Here is a 17,037-nt window from a genome sequence, read left to right as displayed (position 1 = left end):
CTATTTACAGCTAGTTACTAAAACAACTCAAAGAACAAACCAAGTTTAAATTGTATTTTTCCAGTACTGCTTTATTGTGAATGCAAGAAAAAAACACAAATGATAACAGGAATATGTTTGAAAATAATCCTAAAAGTGTCAGACCAAAGTGAGAATGTATAAAATCCATTCTCTAGTTGTACAGATAAGATGTATAGATTATCTGTAACCTATGATTTGTTTTCACTAAATTGGGTTTGAAAATAAATTTGTATTTTTTTTCACTTTCCAGTAGGTACAGGAAAGCTTTTCAAACTGAGGAAGATCATATAAACAATGTCTACATGCTTCAGGGACTTCAGAGGAAGGCATAAAACCAGGGTAGGGACTGAATAATGTAATACTATTTGACTTCTTGAAAGGAAGGTTGAGAAATAGTTTGGATCCTAGTCTATTAATATTTTCCCATGGATTATGTGGGATTTTTCAACATAATTAATAGAGCATAATGAAAAGCTGGTTATAGGTGTCAAAGACAGAAAATTCAGTCTATAAATACAGAATAAGTCCAGGCTGATTAATTAACCACCACTTAACCTTTAAAATAAGATCAGATTTTCCTAGAAGACTCTGTTGAAAACATCTTTTTAAGCTTTGGTCACCAATATGACACTTAAATTAGTTCTTAGGTTTGGGGGTTGGGAAAATTCCTTCCTCAGACCTGAGCCATAGAGGTACTATTGTTTTCTTTCGTTCTTCATCTGTCATGAGCAAGGCAGAATTTATCTGGTGTCCCCAGATCGCCCTGTGCCAGTACCACACAGTTCTTCACCCTAGAACTGCAATTTTACCCTGCAGAAGCCTTTGCAAAAGAATATTTGTACAAAACATAATGACCTATAATGGTACAGGTCAGAGTAGAAGAGGCAGTACTCCCTCATGGATGTAAACTGTGTGTAGTGGAACATCTCTGTGCGTAGAACTGAACAAGTAGCATGTCGATTTGAGTAAAAAGGTTAAGAAATGGCTTTTGGCATATTTTTAAGGGGCAGCATGACATTTGTAGTTAATGAAAACCAGAATAAATATTTTTTAATTTGATGTACATTAAGAGAAAATACAAATATAGATGAGGGTGTACTGACTCCACCACATGTTGTTATTTTCATTGAATGGGCTGCCTTGAAAAAGAAAGGGAAGATTTAAGAAACTGGCAATATCCATACATAGGATACATCTTAAAATAAGTAGGTATACATAATCAATCACCACTTCCTATCCTCAAAGTAAAGTATTTGTTATTGTGCCCTAGCACTAGTAAAGCACATTTAGGCACCATCTACTCTTAACACATTATTATTTTCCCAAACAGCTATGCTATCCTGTCTAATCAATAGTCAAGAATCCTTGCTCTTAGTACAAAGGAATGAACTAGAAATAGTGAGGGGGATGAGAAGGTTTTTGAAATATTTTTTTTACTCTAAAGGATGAAATTTGTTTAAAGCACTTACTTTTAAAACACACAAAGTATTTGTGTACGGCTGAAAAAAAGCATTCAAGCATTACAATTGTAGAGTTTCATACTAACACAGAAAAAACATCCTTGTCTAGAATCATCTAAGCATTGAATCTGCTGGGCCCATCTGGCAGAAATAGCACATTCTGTAGCAAACACTGAAGATCTGAGAAGCAATGTAACACCAACAGGAACTAGGCATGGTGCTGCAACCACTGTCCAAAATGAGGCTGACAGAACTCCCCTGGGGTGATGATGTGCTTGACATAATCCCTATTGAAAAAAGAAGACAGGAAAGTTTAAGACTCTCTCATGATCCTATTCAAACCCAGTAACACCTAGTAATGATACCTAACTAATGGATTAACTCTCTGCCCTTTTTTTCTCCCGAGAGAACAGGTTATCTACCCAGACATATTGTGTCTACTGTAGCAACACCAAATGGACAAGTTTTTTGGCAAACTGATTTTCATCCATATTACACTGACTGTTTGACTCTATCTCCACCTTTTGGGGGAGCTTAGCCACCTAATTCATCGGTAGCCACCTACCTGCATATACCCACACCATGGTGTTATGGGAGTGGAATGAACCCCAGCCAAGTAATTCAGTTAAAGCAGAACCAGAGTCTTCTCATAACATGAAAAGGCAGCACATAAATAGGATATTTATTGGATAAATAGACAGTATAGAAGTTGTCTAAAGCCACTAGATTTCTGAAGGGTAAAAGAGGATGCACAGGATGTGACTCAGGCAAGAACAGGGAGGAATTAACGAGCTGGTGAATGTATTAAACTGTCAGGCTCCAATAATTCAGAGGAAAAACAAGCAGTTACCACAATCCAGCAGCTGTTTGGAATTGATTGAACTGGGAGTACACTATTCATCTGGAGGAAGAGAAACAAGATTTTACCTTCAGCAGTACCAGCAGTTTGAGTTGAGCCCTGTGCAAAGCTGACAGGGTGGTTTGTGAGCTGCTCAGCTCCTCTAATAATGAGTCTGACAAATAAACCTCCTGCTGATTTTAATACCATAGTAATAATAATGTAGGGACATGTTAATTAAGAAACTATTTAGCTTTCCAGGGTCTCAGCCTTTCACAACTTCATAATTTCTGTTTTCTTTTACCACCTTGGCACGAGGGTAAGGATTAGACCACCATTTGGGTTATCCTCCTCACAGTAATTTAAAAATCTCATTAGCACAGCAACAACTGTTCCCCTTCCTTTTTTCCCTCAGCTGCACTTGCCCAGATTATTCAGCACAGTGTCCAGTACAGCTCAGCTGGACATCATGGCTCTGTGTTTATGGGAATTTGTCTTTTGACCATTGGTTTCACCCTAGGTTTGACTCTTGATACAGCATGATAAATTATCAGCTTTGCTCACATGTTCAGTCACTTGCCAATCTCCCCCTTTTCTGTTTAGCTCCCACACTGAGAAAAGCTGTTAGTGATAATTCAAGATATGTTTTCCTGGTGATTGTTCAATGCTAACTACAAACACATGGCACTTTGCCCAGCATTTAAAATATTTGCAGCTGAGCCACAGTCCACTGAGGGATCTTTGCCCTGCTCCTCAGACAAAGCAGCTAGAAAGGCACAGAATCAAGGGCCTGAACGCGGGATCAGCAGGAGAGCTTTAGCTTGTGATTTGCAGAAAGGATATCCCTACGCTCCAGGCAGCATCTCCCCAGCTGATGTGGTGAACCTCACAGGGCAGAGGTTGCAGGCAATCCCAGCAGCTGCCTGGCTGCTTCTCCAGCAACACCAATACCCTACCCGTGGGTGACCTGAGCTGTCTACACCACTTCTGTCTGTGCAGTAGCTCTCAGTCCCTGAAGATGAGCTGCTGTCCTGCATGAAAGGCTTTTGCAACCTGCTGAGCACCTGAGTGCTCCTCACTTTTCCCTTTCTCCAGCTGCTGTCTACAAGTGCAGGTGTTCTCTCACTAACACAGAGCAATGTGGCTTTTTATAAAGTGGTTCATCCACTTTGAGCTGAAATATGACAGAGGGTTTTCCTGGTTTTCTTCTTCAATTTAATGAAACATTTTTCAAGTTTTTGGAGGACTTCTGTTAAAAACACTTCACAGGATGCTTTTGTGCTGAAAATCCAACAAATCATGACTATATGTCAAGCTGAAACAATCAAATCCTCTGTTATGTAATGCTGGTTTCACATGGCTGCAATTAAACTGCAATCTTTGTTCACTTGTACTAATTTAACATTGATCCTAATCTCCCTGCCTTGTTATTTTTATAACCATTGATTTTAGGAAGAATTGGAGAGAATAGCTTGTCCAATTGGTCTAATGAATTAATAATAGTAATAAGATTGAATATAAATGATACAATCAAAATTTTAATTTTATCAAGGCTGTAATCAATCAAAAAAAAACCTCTTTTTTTTTTTTTGTCAGAAGAATGGGTTTTTTGCAGAGTTACAATAATATGGGTGAACAGAGTGAGGTTACTTTAATGTAGTTTAATGAGCTCTTCTTTATAATTCACTCATTTATTTCCTCCTGCTTGAAAACTTCTTAGATGCTATGCAGATTTTTTTTTAATCTTTGTGTCTAAAATAATGAGCAGGTTCTGAATCCATGTACACATCTTATTCTGGACACCTTTTGCTATTGCCTACACATTGTCCTTTTACTAATGGGTCTCTGTCCAGCCATCAACACCAGACTCAGGAGTCTCAGTGGCTCGAGTGCTAATGCTCTTCTGGGTTACAATTTAGCAAGGCTGCAAATAATTGTTACCCAAAGAAAAATCTTAAAGCTAAATCAGGATAGTGTGACACCAAGTGATTTGAAAGACAAAAAAAAAAGTCAGCAAAAGCTGCTGAAAATTTTCCAGTACTATGATTATGAAACAGGACCCTGTAGAGAGATACTGGCTATGGTAGAGATATTACAAATCACTTTGAAGAACAGTAGATTACTCTACATGTTTTTTCAGAGTGGTGATCAAAACTATTCTGTGTAGGCTCAACCCATACTCTTAGTTCCATTCAGGTCAATGGATATCACCTCTGAAAAGTTTGAAAGGGGAATATGACTTAATAATAACAAAATCTGTTGTTCAGCAACACCCTTAAGCCCACTCTTATTTCTCATGTAAGTCAACATAACTTAAATGCTTAGCTGAATGGGAGCTTACAAATCTGGTTCTCTAATTCTCGTTCTTTAAGAGTAACACTTATGGGGTCAGACCAACAGAAATTATGTCAGCTCACCCTTGGCTGAGTACAATTCAGGAACAGATGTATGGGCTTGGTAAGATCTGAATCCTTGGTTGTGAGCTTCACCTGGGGAGCTGGCTGGTGTGATAGCTAAGATGGATAGAGCACTGGGCTTCTCAGAACACTTACAGCATTCTCTGGCAACTAAAGATTCACAGGTTTTTACCAGGTGGACATTTGCAAAGCCCGGGGTCACAGGTGGATTTAGCACTGCTGTCTGCGCTGCTGTAGAAGAGCTGATAGTGTACAGACCAATTTTGCTTTCCACTGAAATGTTTTATGCTTGCCCACACAAAACTGCTTTAAGATTGGAGTAATGTAGATGGCAGAGTGAACTGGCAGCAAATATTTAAAGCAAATTTCTGGATCAGGAAGAGCAAATGTGAGGTTATTTAGTAAAGATTTCTTCCCTGGAACTGCTTTTTCTGCTTTACTTCTGAGACAGCGTAGACCATTGTCAGAGACAGGATATAGGGCTGGATGTATCGTTGTCCCAGTACAATTGTTTTTGTGTCCTCATGACATCCTTTGACTGCAGACAGAACTGAGCAGGTACATACCAACAGTCCCCAAATAAATGAGGGCCCCTCAACCATCTGTTGCTGGAACAGTTTCTGCTGTTTCTACAGGAATGAAGCCAACACTTGCAGCTGCTTTATAATTTTCAGTAAAGTTGCTGTTGCAGTTTCATTACCCATGTCAGATTCTCCTCAGCTTCACATATTAAAAGCCAAATCTGGAAACGTCCAGAAACAATAACTCAAGCCCTTATCCAAACCTGATAACACAGACCACACGTTAAGTTGAAATCAAACTAATTCACTTCCTGACATTTGTTCTTGAACTTTCATTGGTACTTGTTAATAAGTCATATACAGAAAACAGAAGAGATCAGTTCAAACTTCCTCCTTGCTAGGACTGTTCCCAGGATTTTTCAGTGCCCACAGTGTCACATAGTCAGGAAGTCACACATATTCCTTGTTTCCTTCTCTTTTCCTCTACCCCGTGAAATCAGGAGAGTGCTAATCCTGCAGGTCAGGGCAGAGCAGAGGTGTGTGAGGTACTTCTGAATAAACCAGCTGATGTACTGGAAGCATTCTTGCTACAGCAGCACTGAACTGTGCACAGTTTGGTTTAGTTTGCTAGTTTTCAGTGGAAAGTCTGACAGAATTGTCCTCAGCAGCAGATAGAAAACACTTCACTGCTTCCTGAAAATGTCCAACTGTACACAAGTATTTGAGAAAAACATTACACACACTTTGAAGTCTTTGGTTTGCAGAATTTGATGAGCAGAGATAGAGTTATGGGTACAGCTCATGACAAAATTTCTACACTCACGCAGGAATTTAAGATCTTCCATTGGATTTGAAATGTGTATTGGGTTTACTTGCTGCTGGAACTTGGATTGATAGAAAGATGTAAGAGAGAATATTGACCATCAAAATACAAATTATTCTAGCTACAGGAATTCAGTTTCATTAAAATAATAACGTAATAAGGAGGAATTCATAAGTTCAATCTAAAAATAATTTGGTTTGAGACATGATAAGTATTAATATGTTGGTAGTCTGTCCGTAAAATGCAGTGTACACATATGTGTCAATTATTTTGTTATGGAGTAACCTCAATAAAACACAGATCAGTGTACAAGCATTTGCTTCAATTTAATTTAGTTTTACACAGGGAAGTGCCTCAGCATTACACACAATATTATCATATGCAGAATAAGAATATAATTGATGTTTCCAAATTTACTGACTATGGTTAGCAGCTTTAATAAATGATGAGATTTTTAGAACTATTAGTGCCTTTTGGATTTCAGTGACTTAAATCTGCAGAGTCTGGGCACAGGTACTTAAAAATGGTAGCCTCTGATCTAAACAGGAGCTACACTAAATTATCAGGAAAGACCTTTGAAATGAAAAGTGTGATTTTTTAAATTCTACTTATCGCTACACTAAATTATCAGGAAAGGCCTTTGAAATGAAAAGTGTGATTTTTAAATTCTACCTATCATTCTAAATGAATGGAAGAGGAAGTTAATATCCTGAGAAGAATTTTCTCTTCTAAATGGAAGAGGAGATCAATGGCTGAGAAGAATATCCTTGTTTCATGAATCACTTCCCAGAAATATAATGTAGATTCATTATGTAGTATGTAGTATGTGCGAGTATGTAATCCTGGGCACCAAAATCCCTTACATAATCAAAGAGCTGCTGTAAGCATTGATTCTTGAGAGACCATCTATTTCTCTTATAACTTCACTAAAAATTAAAAAAAAATCTAGCATAAGGACTTCCATGTATGAGCTTGGTTTTCAGATGTGCATAAAAGTTAAACTAAGTCCAGTTCTTACGCAAATATATCAAAGATTATGATAAAAATGTCCAAGCCAAGGGAAATTGTGTTTGATAGCATAATAATCAACACATCTTCTCTCGCTGATCTCTTTCTCACTTAAATATTTTCTTCCTGGCAATGTCATCACCTTTCCTGTCCCTGTCTCTTCTATTTCTTAAACATTACTTGGTCCTATGTAGTTAGATTATTCTGTCACCTTCGCTACCCTCTCCTTTACTACCTAGTCTCTCTCCTTTGTATTCCACCTCATCGGTGGCTGATGGTCAGATTTCCAGAGTGATTTCTTTTTGAGGTCCAGCCTACTCTGGCAGACTTTTATGATCCTTCTCCATTCACACCCCCCCACACATGAGCCCTAGGCTTTGGGTTTCTCCTAAATCCAACCCTAAATATAGTCTTAAACCAAACTTGGGCTTGGCTGAGCTTTAGGTCAAGACCCCTTGAATTTGTTGGTTTAACAAAGTTCTAAGGGGAATTCTTTTTTTTTTTTTCCACTGCCCATCGCTTTTGCAGCCCAGTATCCCCTTTGCACTGACACTCCCTCTGGAGCCTGACACATTCTCTCTCACAAACCTGACGATAAATATCACCCTGGGTCTTGGACTTTGATGATCCTTAGTCATAGCCCTCTTGACTAGAGGTCTCAAGGAACATTTTCTGAGACCTTGCTATAGACCCCTGCTTCCTTTTTAGCCCCCTTGATTCTTCTGTTGGTGAACCTGGTTTGTAAAACTAGCTTTTGACAACAGCAGAGTTTTAGCACCAATCCTCCAGCCACAGCCCTCATTAACTAGCTCTTATGGGAGGAAACTTTTCACAGTCCACCTTTTTCTTGTGTAGTTTCGTGCACTTATGTTAGGGTTAGAATCAGATTCGGATGAGTGTTAGGGTCACAGTTGTCATTGACAAATCCTAGGGCTCCAGTTGAAGTGAGATTGCAAAAGGGATGACCAAGGGTTCAACTACAAGAAGAAATCTCCCCTGAGAACTTCTTGAAGATTCTCATGGCTGGGAACATGGAGAAAACTCAGCCAAGGTCAAGGCAAAGGCCTAGTGATAGCCTTAGGAGGAGGAGGGACACAGAGCCCTGCACTCGTAGTGTGCAAAGGTGGAGACACGCCGACAGCAGCAACAGTTCTGATGTTGCGAAGCCTTGGTCCACCAGGCTGACAGTCAGGAGTTGCTTCAGCCACGTCTGCACCCCACCAAACCAAAATCCATCAGATCCCAAACTTCAGCCAGTCAGGAGCATACACAGTGCCCCAGCTCACACTGACTTTGAAAGAAATGGTCAGCCATGAGGGGCTGCAGACACAATTCTGTGAACAAAACAGGCCAAGGGGCAGGGGGCTCTGGCTGTGCTGACCCACACTGGGTCTATGAGAGAGGCCACAGGTGACCCATGCCAGGCAAGGACCTCCCTGAGGGACTGTGGCCATCCCTGTCCATGCTGGAGCAGGGACATCCCTGAGGAACTGTGGCAGAGCACAGATACTCCTGAATCTGAATTTATTTTAAAAAACTTACAGCTTCTAACCGAGAAATGCAGCCAGCTTGTTTGTCCCTAAAAAGCACAGTTCCTTGCTGAGAGCAATAATATGACCTGTTTCTTGAGGGCAGCATTATCACAACTTTGTTTCTCAAGAGCAAATGGTTTGGGATTCCTCATTAGGTGGCACTTGTGTTGCAAGTGTCACCATGACAACCCGAGGAAGTCAGCGTGACTGTCGCCAGGCAGCAGGACACCCGCTGGGGTCCCCTCCCATCTCAGGTGTCCTCCTGGACCAGCTGCCTGGGATGCTCGGGCAGCCGCAGTGATTGTGCCTGGAGATGTCAGAACACAAGAAGAAAATCTGGATGGTGCATTTTAGATAATTATTCAATAGCTCTGGCAGGTTTATGAGCTCTGAAGCTGAAGGCAGTGTGAAATCGACCACTCGAGGTGAGCAATAATCTTATAAAGATGGGCTGTGTGAAAAAAAACTGTTGCCCTTTCAAAATTGAATTTTCCCATTTGTATTTACAGACCATTATTAATATAGACAAGAGTGAAATGGATTATATTAATATCCTTCAGCAAGTGGTGCGAGGGTTGGAAAATGAGTAAGTATTTGCATGTAATTACAGCTCAGGCTGCCTGCAATATAAGCAGCTGCCTGTAAAAGCAAGCAGCTGGCAAGCAGTGGAACTGGGCATTGCCAGCTGTTTCATCCCCCTATGAAATGCTCCACAACACGATTATGTTTCCTCCCAGCCTCCATGGAACTTGTTATGTGACACCTGTGACAGTAAGTTAAAGCAAGAATAGTCTGCCCAGAAGAATTTTTCCTTTCCCATGAGCTCCATCTCTGGGAGGCAGTGCATGTTGCCGCCCTGAGGAAGTCACATCTCTCTGGGTGAGTGGTGCAGGACAAAACCCATCTCATCCCACAATCAGCCCCTACCTGTAGAAATAGGTGGAATCTGGGGAAAGCCTCTCATAAACCCACTCCTGACCTACGTGGACTCACTGAGCAGCTCTCAGTGTTCCTCACACTGGGGCAAGCAGAGAAAGGACTGCAGAAAGAGAAAAATATCTTCCATTGCCTACTCACAGTGGCTGATGTCTGGGCCGTCTTGCTTTGTCTCAGATGAGGAATGTGCACAGGGACCTGTACTTTTGAGAGCTGCAACACCAGGCAAGGACTGTTCTCCTAAAGGCTGCTCCCAAGCCAAATTGCTCTATAATTCTATAATATTATGATAATTCCTACCTTTCTTCCCTTACCTTTGTACTCTTCCTCCAAATTGTTCCTCATGATCTCCCTCTCTCAAAGAACTGAGTATGACTGTAAGTTTTAAGGTGTTATGTTACCTTTAGATAGTGGCAGACCAATGGAAAAAGCAGAACAAAAATAATTTTAACAGTGTCTGGTAAGGATGAAAATGAAAAAGGAGTGTTAAAGTCATTGCTGAGTATTGTAGGAGCAAAAGAAAAAGGAAGTTGGTTTAGGACAAGGAATTAATGTCCTTACAGTGTTTTTCCAAAAAAAAAAAATTCCATACTTAAAACAACATAAATTGTAATAAAATAATAATTTAATAATAAATAAACTAATATAAAATAATAACAAAAAATTTACTACTGACCTGATTCAAATCTCAATGGTACTTAAAATATGAAGTAGCAAGTTATAGAGCACACTTTTTCTGATTTGTCTTTGGGTGGAATGTTGAAAATATACAGTTGGGCAGAACAACAAAATAACTTGGTGATATTTAGTATATGGAATTAGGAGATGGCAACAGATAAAATTAGAATTTTTTTAAAGAATATTGAGGTTATAAACACATAAGGGAAATCAAGTTTACAAGATCACTCAGTAATATAAAATTTACAGGTACAAGAGATTAAATCTACCCAGTTGCACTTGGATACATTAATCACTATTTTAAACCTTCAGGTATATAAACTTTATTTTATATCTGAAGACAAACAATTTAAAATAAAGTCTCAAATTGTCTGAAGCCAAAGCATGTAAAGGTTCTTCTCAAAGGCATTATTAGTATTTGCAACTTCTTCACTGGGAGGTAGTATAAAACATAGAGAGGGTTTTATTGGTGAGATTATACTGGATTATTCCAAGGTAAATACAGAAAAAGATTAGTCAAAGGGGAAAAATGTAAATGGAATAGTATAGAAAATTATAACCAAATAATGTTAAGATGATACATGTTTCTACTTTATGCAGACTCATGTAAAATACCTTCTAGAATCCAAGGTGAAAAGGTGATAATTAAAAATAAAATAATTATAATTAGATATATGTCTATAGAACTGTATGTCAAAATCCTTGCAATATGAAGAATAAGAAATGAATCCTTAACATGGTCTGTTTCAATGGTTTTATTCACTATTCATCACCAACTGCATCTTAAAAAGCACTTGCAAGAAATGAGAAATAAACAGATGTGCTTTTTACCAGTGGATTAAAGGTCAGCAAAGCTTGGTTTTCCATCAGGCTTTGGCTCTGACCTCACTGTTCCATGCCTTTGTGTGCCTTCCCACACTCTGTGGGAAAGGGTCAGCTTTCAGTTTGGGGTGGGATTCATCTCAGTTAACTTCAAATGGCACCAGTGGAAAGGTTGACACCTGAGCAACACCCCCCCAGCCTCCCTCCATACTCAGAGGAGAGAAGCTGGCAATCTGGGGGTGATTTGGTTATTCTGTTTCTCTCTGGTCATTAGGAGTGCTAGGAGTGTTGTGCTGTAAAAGTACTTACTACTCTCCTCATGTCTCAGCAGATCAGACAAAACTGCCTGCAATTCAAATCTGAGCATGTTAACTCTATCTTCACATATGCTTGCAGGGTAACTCCAGCCTCACTTCAGGTTTCTAAGGCATTATGGTTGGACAGTTAATACATAAAATTAAAATGAGGAGGTTTCCAGACTTTTTAGAGATTTTTCACTCTGACTTGTACACTTGCACCCTTGAGCTCTTTTAAGCACAATTTGTCTTTATTCTGTGCCTTGTACAGTCTTCAGCACATACTGATGAAGTCTATGAAATTACCTCCAAAAATGCTTTTAAACTTTTGACGAATTATCCTAATGTCACATTTTCAGAACTTGAAAAATGCCATCAAAGAAAAGAGAGGGTATAGGTCTAAAGTTTCTAGAGACATCTGCCAGCAACAACTATGCTGACTGAATCTTAGACACTTCTAATGGATAGGAAAAAAAAATGGTCTTCAGAATTGTTTGCCTCTTTGCACTCATCATGACTGTGAGGGAAGGTGAGCTCATCTCACAAATCTGCCTCATATGACATAACAGAAGTCAAAATACTTTAAATCCCTTTTAAGGATGAAAATTTTGTTAAAGGACAATAACCCTGGTAATACTTAATATAAGTAAGGGCTTGAGATGGGAGGAAAAGGGAACCTGTGCTTGTGATCTAATGGCAGAATACAATTAAATGTCTGAGAAATAGATAAGGAGAGAAATTGTAAGACTGATGGCCTGAACAATGTTTGGCCACTGAAGCTACCTGTCCATTTTGGAACAGACAGACAGACAGACAGACAGACAGACACATTTTCTTGCCTTTGGCCTGTGTCTGCCTCTGTAGAATAGATTATTTACTTACAGTAATTGTGTGAAACAGAAAATGGGCTGTCTGGTATTGCAGCTGAGCATTGTAAGATTACTGGTGATAGCAATCAGCTGGATTTGTAGCCAAACTATGCCTTGGGAAAGTGAATATTACTGACACATAGATTTAAATAGCATCACCAAAGTATTGCTATTTTGTAATATTATTTGGGAAATCAGGATGTATTTCATATAGGGAATACATGTAATCTGTTATTAATTTCCTCTGAACTAATTAAAAGAGTTAAAAAAAAGGCCTTGATTTAAATTTCCAATCCTGACTCAAATTTGAGTGATAGGCTTAGGATCTCAGTAATTGGTTTTTGAAGTGAAAATGCCTTTGAGAATAGACATCAGTCTTGTATAGATTGATAGAGAATAATCAAATTTCAAAATAATACAAGTAATCAATTTTCCCTTTACCTTGACTCAGCCCAGGAAAGATTAGAGCCATCTGTTTTCTTTTTATTTTTAATTGCAGACTCCCCTATAAAATATTTTAAGTCAAACCCTCTCCAGTGTTGAAAGATTGGTAGGAAACAGGGGGTACAGCATGGAGATCAGTTTTGGACTGCAGCAAGGAAGGCTTTCCTAGAAAGGGCACAACTTCAGACCAGCATGCCTAATTCCTGTCTTTTCTACCAAGCATACAGTCTAGCATTTTTGTCCACAGTTATCAAACATCTCCTGTAAAACTGAAATAGGTGTCTACATGATTTAAATTTTCAATGAAAAGAAATTATATTTTATACAGATTTAAATTTTTCATTGTATCTGATTACTCATCCTTTTTTAGGTAAAAGTATCATGAAGCAAAGAAACCCATCCCTGTGTTAGCACCTGCACCAAGAAATTAAAAAATATTCCATTTTGTGCACAAATGATCTGCAATTGAAAATCACAGGGGGAAAAGCGTTAATGACTAATTAAGAGCAGTTGAGCAGCCATTTGTACATCTCATTGTTTTTGCTACAGGCTGCCATGCAGAACAAAAATGATCAATAGTGTGTACGAGTTTCATGTCTAGAAGATCAGCTGCACTATTGATATATGTTTTAAATAAATGTTTTGTTTTGGATTATGATTCCCAGTAGATGACACAGTAAATACTGCCACTGCAGACTGCTGGAACATGTCTGTGATATTTTATCTTATTCAGTTGAATGTTTCAGGAGAGATTCAAATCTAGTTCAGTTTTTTGTTGCAAAGAGAGTATGGCAAAGCCCCAGATTTCTGACTGGATAAGGGCAGCTGAGCAGAAAATGATTTAATTTGGCTAAGACCTCAGCAGTCTACATACATAAAATGCTGGAAATCGTGCAACCAGCAATCAATACTCTCTATAGCTGGACTACCCAATTAAGGATTCAGTGAAGGATCACCATCATCCTGCTGCATAAAGCTGTAACCACAAACAGCCTTTCTAGCTCTGGAACTAGCAGTTGAAAACAAAACCTGTGTGTTTTTGAAATTTGCTGCATGTTATAGTTGAACTGCTTGTGCACAGAAAAACTGACTGACAATCTGTACAGTGTCAAAAAGTCCTCAGTCTCTAAGCGTAGAGCAGATTTTGTTTTCACTTATCAGTGAACAGGTGATGGAGAGGTAAAAAGAACAAACTGGTATACTAAACAAAATCTCCTGCATTCTTTTTTAAAATATAGGGTTATATTGCAGGGAAATAAAAATTGTGTTATGTCCAGTGGTTCTGACTGCTACCAAGGCAGGTGAGTACACATTTACACTGATGTATCATCCCCCAAGTAGTACAGTATCTGTTCCAAATACCTTTCTATTTTCTTACTCCAATGTGGGTATGTTAAAATAATCTAATGTTTACTATATTTTATCATTTTGTTACAGTAATGCCTACATAGATCAAATAAAATAAGACTTTCCTTATTGGTTACCATACAAACTCAGAATAGACAAGGGTCATTTTAAAAGCAAATTCATCCTAAAAAGAAGATGATGATTTAATCAAATCTAATTTAATGATTAATTTAGAAGGATAGAAATTCTTTCTACCCAATCATTATTAATTTGAATAGATGCTCTTTTGGATAAAGTGGTTCTTTCATGATCACCATGGTAAGAAGATCAGATTACCAGAGCGCAACTGATTTGCAATAATTTTTTTATGTTTAGGAAAAACATATAGTTATGAAAAAGAAAAAAGAAATTGAAAACAGACAAAAGAAAACTGTAGTGTCACTCAATTTTTCTTCTTCTTCAGCTTATTTAGTCTCATGTGTTCTGTCCTGAGTGCTTCTTTGCTTTGTTGGTCCATTCTAATATGAAGAAGCAGCCAACATTTTGTGTCAGAGTTACATCCAGAAAAGTCCACTGCGGTGGACACCTTGGATGGCCCCCCCCAGGTGCCTTTCCTTCTGACACTGAACACAGAGTTCATTTTCTCCTGGACATGAAATTCTTCATCAGGACAGAAACCATACTGTTTGGTGTTCAGACAATGGAACATCGCCCTAAGTTCAGGCGTAAGTAACAAAAATTTCATCTTTAGGCCTGTGTCATTTCATGGTTTCATAGGGTAAAATCTATATGTAATTGTTAGTAGTAATATTATCATCACTGTTAATCTGTCAGCACCAACAATGTTATGGGTCCATAGCACTATCATCTCTGAAAAGTGCAGTGGTTCATTAGTGGAATATTCACTACTTCCTTAAAGCCATGGGAACAACTTTTGTGTGAAAGAACCAGGCAATTTTTTTGGAAGATGCACAAACAAAAAGTAAAAATGCATAACTCTGTGCTGCTGTTTTTCTTTGCCACACCATTTCCTTTCTGACTCAGATGTGGCTTTTTGTCAATGACTACCTTTTCCTGTAATACAGAGTTCACAGATGCAGTAGTTAAATTATCATACTGAATTCTGATTTCAAAGAAAAGGAAGGGAGAATGGAGATATATCTAAAAAAACTAATCAGATGAGATTAAAAAGCACACTTCAGTATTCTCTAAACCCCAGAGTCAAGGACATTTTCAGTGATACAATGCTGTAAGAGCTCTGCTGCAGTAAAAATGTCTAAGGACAGCCCTGGGCCAGGATGTGACTTCTAGAACCAGGCAATAAACCCAGCTCCAGCCGGTGAATCTGAGGCATAAATGAGCCTGTGGAAACTGATGCTGAATCATCCAATGTTTTCCAAATCCTTTCTTTAGCATCTGCAGAGCAGGCTAGTGTTCAGTCTATGCAAAGTTGTACGTTAACACACAGATGGAATGCAGCTTCTGCAAACGTCACAGGTAATCACCCCAATGCAAATCAAGGCCCACCAGCTGTTGGCTATTCCATTCAAGAACTTGGTTTCAGTTCTGAAATATTAAAGGGCAAATAAGAAATATGTATTTCCCTCTGATATTATCAAGTTTTAAGCACTCTCTTATGATGACTCTTAATGCTGATTTCTAACTCACAAAAGGGAGAGCTCATTTACTGACACTGAAATTACATTTCTCAATGTAAGGACAGGGTTTGGGTTAGAAAATCTCTCAGAACAGATCCTCCTCTTGCTCATTATACTGATTTAACTAAATGGCAGTTTTGGAAACAGAGAATACCATAGCAGTAGTTACGGAGTTGATACTGTCTTGAGTTTGACAACTTCTGACCTTGTTGTTCTTAGTATCTTTTACCTTCTTAGTTCCTTGTATCTTCTGACATCCATGGGAAAATTAGACAGGAATAGACCGATATTTTGGAATGCAGATAGACATATGAGAATTTTTAGATTCTGAGTTTTAATGTTTTTTTTTTATTTTGATTTCTTGTTCATGTTTAATTCATGATAAAAGATCAAAGCATATATAATGTTCACTGTTTGCTTTACTTTTATAAAAAGAATACAACAGAATATATAAATATAAATAGTGAAATTTTCAGGAGCTGGTAAGAAGCAAAAAGGAAACTGGAATGCAGGAATTCAGCATTCAAAGTTTTTATCAGGCTAACGTGAAGAAAAAGAGCAGTATGGAAAATACGATATTAACCATTACCACAGCTGTTTCTGTGAGGGGATCCTGCAGCTCCGTTAATGGAATTACTAAAATTGGAAAAATATATCCTGGGAACAGAGGTGTCTGATGGGTGCCCATTGAACTATGAGTGTGATGGAAAGGGGTGAAATTCACTTGTTATTTTCTTCTTGCAGTAGAAGAGTGAGGGGACATGAAATGAACCTTGAAGGATTCCCATTCAAAATACATTGTGGTAGTTTCTCACCACACTCACAGTGAAGAGTTTCTTCCTAACATCTAATCTAAATCTACTCTTTTTCAATTTAAAGTTATTCCACCTTGTCCTATAACTACAAGCCCCTGCCAAAACTCCCTCTTCACCTTTCTTGTAGGCCCCCTTTGGCTACTTAAGGATCCTATAAGGTCTTCCTGGAGCTTTCCTTTCTCTACACTGAATAGCCCCAACTTTCTCAGCTTGTCTTTGTAGCAGAGCTGCTCCAGCCCTCTGATCATCTTTGTTACCCTCCTCTGGACTCACTGCAAGAAGCCCACGTCCTTCTTACGCTTAGCAGATCCAGAGCTGGCTGCAGCACTGCAGGTGGGGTTTGAGGAGCAGAGGGGCAGAATCCCCTCCCTGCCCTGCTGCCCACTCTGCTTTGGATGCAGCCCAGGACACATTTGGCTTTCTGGGCTGTGAGTGCACACTGACAGGTCATGTCCAGCCTCTAATCAACCAACATCCCTCAAGTCCTTCTCCTCAAGGGTGCTCTTGATCCATTCCCTGCCCAGCCTATACTTGTGCTTAGGATTGTCAAAT

The sequence above is a fragment of the Prinia subflava genome, chromosome 3 (genome assembly GCF_021018805.1).
Source record: "Prinia subflava isolate CZ2003 ecotype Zambia chromosome 3, Cam_Psub_1.2, whole genome shotgun sequence".
NCBI classification, from domain to species: domain Eukaryota; kingdom Metazoa; phylum Chordata; class Aves; order Passeriformes; family Cisticolidae; genus Prinia; species Prinia subflava.
The sequence above is the reverse complement of the archived record's forward strand: the minus strand, read 5'-3'. Positions refer to the sequence as shown.